This window comes from Haliaeetus albicilla, chromosome 8, assembly GCF_947461875.1.
Source record: "Haliaeetus albicilla chromosome 8, bHalAlb1.1, whole genome shotgun sequence".
NCBI lineage: Eukaryota > Metazoa > Chordata > Aves > Accipitriformes > Accipitridae > Haliaeetus > Haliaeetus albicilla.
The window spans coordinates 25839182-25848142 of NC_091490.1; the positions used below are offsets into that span (position 1 = coordinate 25839182).

At 37.8% G+C, this 8961-nt stretch overlaps 1 long non-coding RNA gene across 1 annotated transcript in view; it reads right to left on the reverse strand.

Annotated features, from left to right (window-relative positions):
• The window catches only part of LOC138686433 (uncharacterized), a 55229-nt gene extending 46818 nt beyond the window's left edge, over positions 1 to 8411 (reverse strand). Inside the window, exon 1 of the long non-coding RNA XR_011325813.1 lies at positions 8302 to 8411. This is a non-coding gene — a long non-coding RNA (uncharacterized lncRNA). The remainder of the gene's footprint in view (positions 1 to 8301) is intronic.
• Between the last annotated feature and the right edge of the window lie 550 nt (positions 8412 to 8961).

Genomic DNA, 8961 nt, shown 5'->3' on the forward strand with positions numbered 1-8961 from the left:
AACTCCATTCTGAAGGCATAGAAAATATCCCAGCAGACTTGACCTCCTGACCTGAAGTTCTAGACAGAGTACAACAAAAGAACAGGAACAATCAGCAATTAAACTAATGGGAAAAAAAATGGAAAAAACATGTTGATGATCAACTTAAATCAAATTTTTCACAGAAAAACACTAGTCCTGTCCTATTCAGTATGTGTCCCTCCCCCCCCTCCCCCGCTGTGCTAGGATAAGTATTTTGGTAACCCACAAAGAATGGGATGAAGAGTATGACTTACATGAAAAACGAGCCTTCTTTTTTTTGCTGGAGAGAACAAGCAACCAAGGACTGCAGAAGGTAGGCTGGCTTCTTTCAGTAATAGTGCCACATTTGGGCGTTCAAAATGCAGCCTCAGAACACAAGGCCACTGATGGTGCAAAAGCCTAAATAAAATCCCTTACACTGTTACTTCTTTCATCACAAAAAAGGTGGAATAAAAACCACCATTTCCTACCAAGCTTATCTACAGTACTCTCACACTCTGCACCAGTCAGTAAGACAGTGCTTATGACAGACTGAAAAGTGTGTATGCGATTGTATGTGATGCACTGCTTTAACTTATGATAACATTTTAAATCAAACTAAACTATAACATCTTTCCTGTGCTCAATCTGCGGTATGAGAATGTTATTCTCATTTAGCTTAAAACAGATAACTCCTCAACTTAAGCTAAGTTCTTTTGGTTTAACTCAAAATAATAGATCACAGAACTTTCATTAAAATGGTTGAAAAAGATGTTTTAAATACAGTTGACATAATCATCGTCTTTATTCAGTGCGAAAAGACTGTGCAAGCATTTAGTTCATTATCTGTGCAGTTACAGTTACACTTCTCAAAACTGTTGTTCAGTATTCCCCGCAGTTTGAGAGTGGTTCATCTATGTAATACTACCAATTTTAACATGCAAACCTAAACTAATTTCTGGCTGCAGGTACTACTAGAAGGGTAAGGTACCTTTCCTACATATCCTCCATAAAGGTCCAATTATTTTAAAAAAGGTTGGGGAGAATAAATTTGGTATTTACTTTTTATACAGAGTTTAGAAAAGTTAAATATTTACTAGAATGAAATATCCTGCTAAAATTTTCCACTGCAAATGGGAAAAAAAAGAAAAAAAAAAAAAAAGAAAAAAGGTTTCAGAGGGGCAAAGGAACCAGCAAGTCACATCCTTTTGGACTTCCATACATGTTACCATACAACTTGCTTATACTGCAGCTCATTCGATTAAGCAGCTTTTAAAAGGAGTAGAGGTCTGATGGATTATTGTATTATGAGTGGGTAATTTGCAGCACTAGCTCATCTATAGGAATATGGAACTTGCAACATCGGATAAACTAGCTATTGTATCTGGTCACATAAGTTGCCCAAGGCAATGCAATTCCTGATGCTTCAATGGGAGTTGTAAAAAGTCCAGTCCATCTTCATTGCCTTTAATATTAATTCAACTGATATAGTCTACTGTAATTAACAGTGTATCATTTGCCTTCTAAAATGTTACCCCAAAGCCTTTGAAGATCTTGTTGTCAGTAGCCTGTGATTGCAAAGCTGATCACTCAGGCTGACATTTTCATCAACAACATTTGACATTGTCAGGTGCTTTCTGTGCACACATGTGCATGAAAATAAATATATACAATGCTTACTCAGAAAGCTCTGCTCACTGCCAAGAAGAATGCTAATGAAAAATACATTGTCTTAACTATGGAGAGAAAAAAAAAAATTTAAAAAAGCTTTTTTCTTTGGAAATCTCTGGTACTCTCAAAGACGACTGAGTTTCAATAGGAATGCATCCTTTGTGTCAGGGGTACAATGCTGCTTATTTTCAAGAAAACCTACCTGAATTCATCCACATAATATAAATTTCTGAAAAACTGTAGTTGGCCCTATTCCTCCAGTATGCTACAATATGTGCCTCCTGCCCTGCCAAGAGGGGTAAAACCAAATTATCCATGTAAAGGCCAGTTAAAACAGCTCTGTATCATGACAGCAGTAAGACATCCATCCAGGTTGCAAGCAAACACCAATCCTCTGCGTCTCATACTGAAGAAATAAAATCTATACACAGACAAAAGGAAACAGCAAATAGGGACAAGGAGTCTGGTGAAAGTGGAACAGGAGGGAAGAACAAGATGTGTAGCTGGATGCAGAAACTGGTCAGACAAGCAACGCAGGAACACAAGTAACAACATCAGGACAGAAGAAGGGTACACGTAAAAGAGGATGAAATTAGCAAAGCGGGAGCCAAGAGAAAAGAGAGGCAAAGACTTGCAGGGCAGGGAGATTTGAATGAGACAACTGTGGTATTTGCTTACCGAGTTAAGAACTGCACTAAGAGAAGCAGGATTGGAACAAGGTAGAAGGAACAAGGGTCAAGTCCGAGATAACAAGTAAGAGTTCATCTGCTAGAGTTACTGCTTCCTGGTCCACACTAAAGATCAAAATAACCAAGTACACCATTATAAAAATATCAGCATCTACCTGTGAAAACAACTAGCAAAGATGTTTTCTCCACTGGTCCTGTTCCATGGAGGGTGACAACCAGCTACTAACATCACTCAGTCTGCTAGCTCAAATTACAATGGTCCCTATCAGCCAAGGGCTTCAGACCTGCTGCTGAACTAGAACAGCATCAATAGAAAGTCCACCTTGTGGCATTTTGTTTTCTCAGCCTGCTATCTTTAAAAAAAAAAAAAAAAAAACAGGAAAAACATATACAGAAAAACTGTACAAGAATATCAAGATTACAACTTGAAGCCATAAATTTGTCCTGAGGCTAGCTGTTAAATATTTTCTGACAAACTCCCCAAATGCAGTAACTACAGACTGACACACATGAATAAAGGGCTGACTTTCCGCATTGTCAGAGCAAAAAGTTTCATAAAAATCAATGATCAGTGTTCAGCAATAATATGGCTTTGCATCTCGAAGAGGATAGTATCTTCTAACACTTTAGTGGAACATTAGTCCAGTACCTACCCTTTAAAAAATATAACATCTTTCTATTGCAACATCTCAGAGAATCAGGGATTTTCACAGAAATTTTTACTGCATTTACAGTATGTATACTTGACAAATTAAGTACACACAGAGTATGCACTGAAGAGGGTTTAAAAGCATGAAAAAATATATCTGTAAGCATAAACCAACAAAGACTTACTGTTTATAGAAGCCAGAAAAATTCAAGATGGAAATACTGAGTTAGTCCAAACAACACCCACTGATAAAACCCAAGGACTGTGATGAAATCAAGTCTAACAAACAAAAGCAGCGTAGGGCACAGAAATGAAAGGCCTATTGCTGGTATGCCAGAAAAATGCTGACCTCTTAAAAGCCATTACTTAAAACTAGTCCAACAATAGGTGTCCCAAAGGTATGAAACTTCTCATTGTGATTGGTAACTCCATCACCACATGGAAACCCAGGATTCACTGCAACATCACTTAGCATTACTGCCCTGATCCTGAGAAACAGCCAGACCAGACCCACTGAAGAAGACCCAATTACATTGCTCCAATATCCAGCTTTGATTAAGCCTTGAAAAACATCTGGAATACAAAACTTATGTTCCTGCTGTCATCCATTCACTACATACATCTTAATCCCCATCCTTTTTAATCATTTTTTGCTTTCTGTTTCAAAAAAAAAAAAAAAAAAACATCTGCCTCAACCAGTCAAGACAATGTTTTGCAACAACCAAGCCCGTGACCAGAACAACAGCTAACAGCAATGCCTGAAACAGCCTAATACTGTTACAACTTATCAACAGACTGATAAGATAATGCTCTCTGCCTGCCTTTCCCCAGCAGAAAGATTTCAAGTTAAAGTCTGAATTAAAACCACAAGATGCATTCCCCCTGATTTGCTTTTTTCTTTTCTCCTGCATGAGCTCTGAACAAGACCAGCTTCAAGCCAGGCCATTTAAGCTAACTTTGGGGGAGAAGAAGAAAAAAGCAATTACCCCAAATCATGTAAGCGAGTGTCAGCTAGATGTTTCCTTATGGTAACCTTCTACAGTTAACAAGAAAGGAAGGAAGGAAAGTTAGTCAAATATGAAGAAGCAAACAGGATTTTATTTCAAAATGTTTTCACTATCTTTTCTTCCTAATTCTTTAATAAAAAACTAAGGAAGACTTGTCATGGAAAATGCCTGCAAGTTAAAGCAGGCTCAAGTGTCCAAGCTAGACATCTGAAACATGTAACTGCTTAACACTGCAGTGATGGGATTCCCAACATCTTGAATTCTCTAGCCCATTTGTTTCATTAAACTATGCATTTTCAGACACCCCAATGTACTACTTCCTAGAGACAAATACTGTCTATTCAGCATAAAATCTGTCGTTGCTGTTTGGCACAGACCAACGATCAAACAAAACTACAGAGAATCACAGGATTGTTGATGTTGGAAAGGACCTCTTGAGGTCACCTTGTCCAAATCCCCTGCTCAAGCCAGGTCAGCTAGAGCAGGCTGTCCAGGACCATGTCCAGTCAGGCTTTAAATATCTCCACAGGTGGAGACTCCACAACTTCTCTGGCAACTTATTCCTGTGTTTGACAAGCCTCAGTAAAAAGTGTTGTGACCAGATGTAATTTCATGTGTTTCAATTTGCACCGATTACCTCTTGCGCTGTCAGCGGGTACTACTGCAAAGAGTATGGCTCCCTTGTCTTCATTCTTTCCCATCGGGTACTTGTACACATTGGCGAGATCCCCCTGAGCCTTGTCTTCTCCAGGCTAAACATGCCCAGCTCGCTCAGCCTCTCCTAATACGAAAAAGACTCCAGGTCCTTAGTCATCTCTGTGGCACTGCACTGGACTCATTCCAGTAAGTCTGTCTATCTCTTGTACTGGGGAGCCCAGGACGTGGCCTCACCAGTGCTGAGTAGATTAGGACACCTTTGACTGCTGGCAACGCTCCTCCTGATGCATCCCAGGATACTGATAGCCTTTTTTGCCACAGGGGCACATTGCTAGCTCTTGGTCAGCTTCTTGTCCACCAGGACCCCAAAGTGCTTCACAGCAAAGCTATTTTCCAGCCAGTTGGCCCCCAGCATGTACTGATGCATAGGGTTATTCCTCCGCAGATGCAGGACTGAGCATTTCACTTTACTGAACTTCATGAGATTCCCATCAGGCCACTTCTGCAGCCTGCTAAACGCTAGGCATGGCAGCTGGCAGTTTTTGTTTCATATTAGCACGTAAAAAAGTAGAAATCATTGGTTTACCATAACTTTGCTAGCATGTGCAGAAACTGCATAGCACTTGATCTTCACTAAGAATTTACCTCACTCTTTGGCACACTTTTTCCCCTGGAAAAAATAAAATCATTGTTTCTGCTTTCCATCCCCCAGAGAATTTGATATGAATTTGCAAAAATAAAAGGCTCTGGTATCAAATTAGCCAGGTCCTAGCTTACAAAGTAATCTTTATGGATAAGTCTTCTCGTTTGTAGAGAAGAACAAGTTAACTGAATCTTTCTAACCAACTATTAACATACTGTTCCACATATCTTTTGGTCTTCGCATATTAAAGTCACTTCTCACTGTCCACTAGATCTGTTTATATGGTATTAGCATATTGTTTTCCTGGAATACGTTTTAAAGACTTATGATATTATATGGTAACTGCTGTTTCACTCTTTTAGTTTACAAAGGTCTGAAATAACACGTGCATGCCCTAAACTTATCTTTTAATTTTTTTTAAACAGCCATCATTTTGATGAAGCATATTCTCAAAGAGGCACACTCCCAATTAAAGTACCTGATTCAGGTGCTCACCCAAGCTGTGGCCTTATGGGAGTAACATCCACCATCATCAAGGAAACAACCTGCTCTTCAAAAGAAGATGCAGTCAGGTCCTTAGCTGGGAGAAAAAAGAGAAAAAAAAAAAAAAAGAAAAAAAGTCCCCAAATCCAACAACCTATTTTTACTGCTTTAGAGGATAAAAAAAAATATATATGTATATTATCTGATCATAGAGAACTAGTTCTATAGATACGACTTCTTACAAAAAATAACAAATCTCCATTCATTACCTTCACTGCACACTTTAGAGTTTGCTTTGCTACACAGGCCTCTACAAGAGACAGCACAATTCAGATCGACATTGCTGAAACCTTGAGAAAGTCCTAAACTAGCAGGTAGTGCCATTATTTAAGAATGACAGATGATTCTCTCTGGTTAAAGAAAATTGCTGAGCACTGCAATTCAAAAAACTCTGCTGAAGTTGGATGGAGAAGCAGGGTCTCCCCATTAGGAAACAGCCACAACTTTTACGTGCTTTCTGCAAAATGCTTTGCTTCTTCATACAAGCCACCAAGAAATTTGAGCCTTCCTATATTTCAACACAGTGCACCACAAGACTGCAGATACACATAAAAGAAAGTGGAAAATGAATGACATGAAGTTTTGTGATTTTTCTAGATTCAAAATTATAAGCAGCTACTGGTAATCCTGAATGCCTCACTGCTGTGTATCTAAAAATCAAAACAGACTATTACAGAGTATCTTAAGAAACCAGAAGGCCCTTTAACAGTCACATGGCCCCTCTACTTTCCTTCTTTTCCCAACTCCTTACCACACATCATTCCTGTAACAATATCTATATTGAGAAAGAACTCCATGTTATTTCTAGATTTTGCAAACTGACAATTTACAATACATTTTCTAATCCTTTGATTTTGTTCACTGATGGGAGAAGGGGAATCCTCTGTTTTATTTGTGTCCTTTCTGGCGGAGAAATAATAATAAAAAAAAAGAACTGCTCTTTGAGAAGCTTGTGTCAGCTTCATTGTTAAGACAAAGGTCACTGCATTCCTATTCATCATGACCTACAACTGTACCCATTTAAAGACTTCATTATGCTATATTAGAGGGACCTCTTTCTCAGAGGTTTTAATTTAGCTTCATTGTCAGAAGAACAAAACATGCAAGCATCAAAATATGGTGTTAAAAACAGTAAAAACTGATGATTTTAGCTACCAAAAGTCTTACTCCATTTACCATCCACTCTTAAGATGACATGTGTGAAATATGATTTCCAGAACAATGTAAAACAAAATATGAAACTACTTTTACTCTAAAATGCCTCTCTAAACTCCAAAATAAATAATCAAATTTAGTGTACCTACACAAAAATGACTGCAACCTCTCAAAAAATCCAAGTTCCAACATCTCGAGATGAGTAATTTGTTTAACCCTCACCTCCCCAGACTAATATTAAATGACTATTTCAGAAAGTAAACATGGAAAGAAGTTTTAATTAAGAATGCTCAGGATATAAACCTACACATTTAATACAGACTTAACTCTACAGTAAGATCACCAAGTGTACATGTTTAGTTATAGGGTTTGATAGACATAAACTGTATATAAACTGCTTCATGATGTAATTTGACCTTGCTTCCCAAGGCTGACAAATTTCTTAAGCTAAACAGGTTGAATATTTTTAGTGACACATCTCCATGGATTACTGTTGAATAACCCTCTAGACTAAAGCTGGCCAGACCTGAGACAGGAGGATTCTGGCACAGATATCTGCATTTTATCTTCACAAAGTAAATCAATACTTGGAAATAACAGGTCTTCAAAAAAAAAAAAAAAAAAAAAAACAAAAAAAAAAAACTTAGGTGTTCTAAGAAATGGAGCTTGCTGTGCTGTCGCTCACACTTCCAAATCATTGACCACAGCCCAACTGCAAAAGGAAGGCCACATTCTCTCTACCAAGATTGTGTGATTGCCTACTACCCCTTAAGACACGATGGGGCTGTAAGCTTCTACAAGTAAATATGTTATCACCAACCTGACCAAATTCCACGCAGATAGCTAACGCAGTATAAATGCCTTCTTCAGGTGCATAAGTGAATCCTTATTAGTCTCATCTTCCACTATTACCAAGCACTTTCTAAGATAATATATTTTTCGTTCTAGAGATCCATTTTGTTTAAGAGATAAGATCCATAGGCATATTTTACCCACCATAATTTAAAGCACCTCAGCAAAACATGCAAAAAGTTTTATTACACATCTATATATTTCCTTATTAATTAATTCCACAAATTAAAGTGATTCTAAAACCTCATCACTCACGGAGTTACATATGGATTTCTTTGTAAATGCTACTCCTCAAAACAAGTCTCAGCCTGGTTTTATTCCGACTCGCCTCAGAATGTAAGAGCATCCAAAGAAACTCCCGCCTGTGAGATTTTTATTTTTTTCCCCTCCAGAAAAAAATATTCTGAATCTTTGAGCAAACTGAACCATCCTTACCATCATCAGTATAATTTCTGGCCATATGCCAGCACCCACAGACATCCTGTCCCAGTCAAGACTGCAACCTCCTATCCACTGGGAAGAGAATACAAGCAGACAGAAGTACATGCTGTAAGGAGAAATTGTGGAATTGAAAACCAGTCTTTTGGCCTTTGAGAAAAATCAAAATGAAATCTCTTTTGCCAACAGCACAAAGTAAAGGTTCCTTCTAAACAAGAACAAGAATATTCTGAACGGTAATGACCTAGCTTTAGATAAAGCAGGTTTTAGCATCGAAGGTTGCACATGTGCTACTACAGAATATCTGATGCTTGCTGCAGATCCTGCATAATAACCATTATACGCCTCATTAGTTCACAAAATGTTTTTATATTCATAGCGCTAAGTAAGAGACTATTTAAAATACATTTTAAGGTAAGATAGAGTATATTCAAATAATCGAAGAAATATATTCTGAAATTAATTCTTAATTCTTTCTTCATTTTGAGTCTGGCTAGGTAATATTTTATCAAATTTCAGACCTAGTCCCCAAGTACACGGGCAGCTTTCTAGTGTAGCATCATACTATTACTTAGGACAGCTTTGGGTTTAAAATGAGCACATCCACTGGAAATTTAATAAAAACAAAATATTGAAAAGTATCAATATGAAAATATA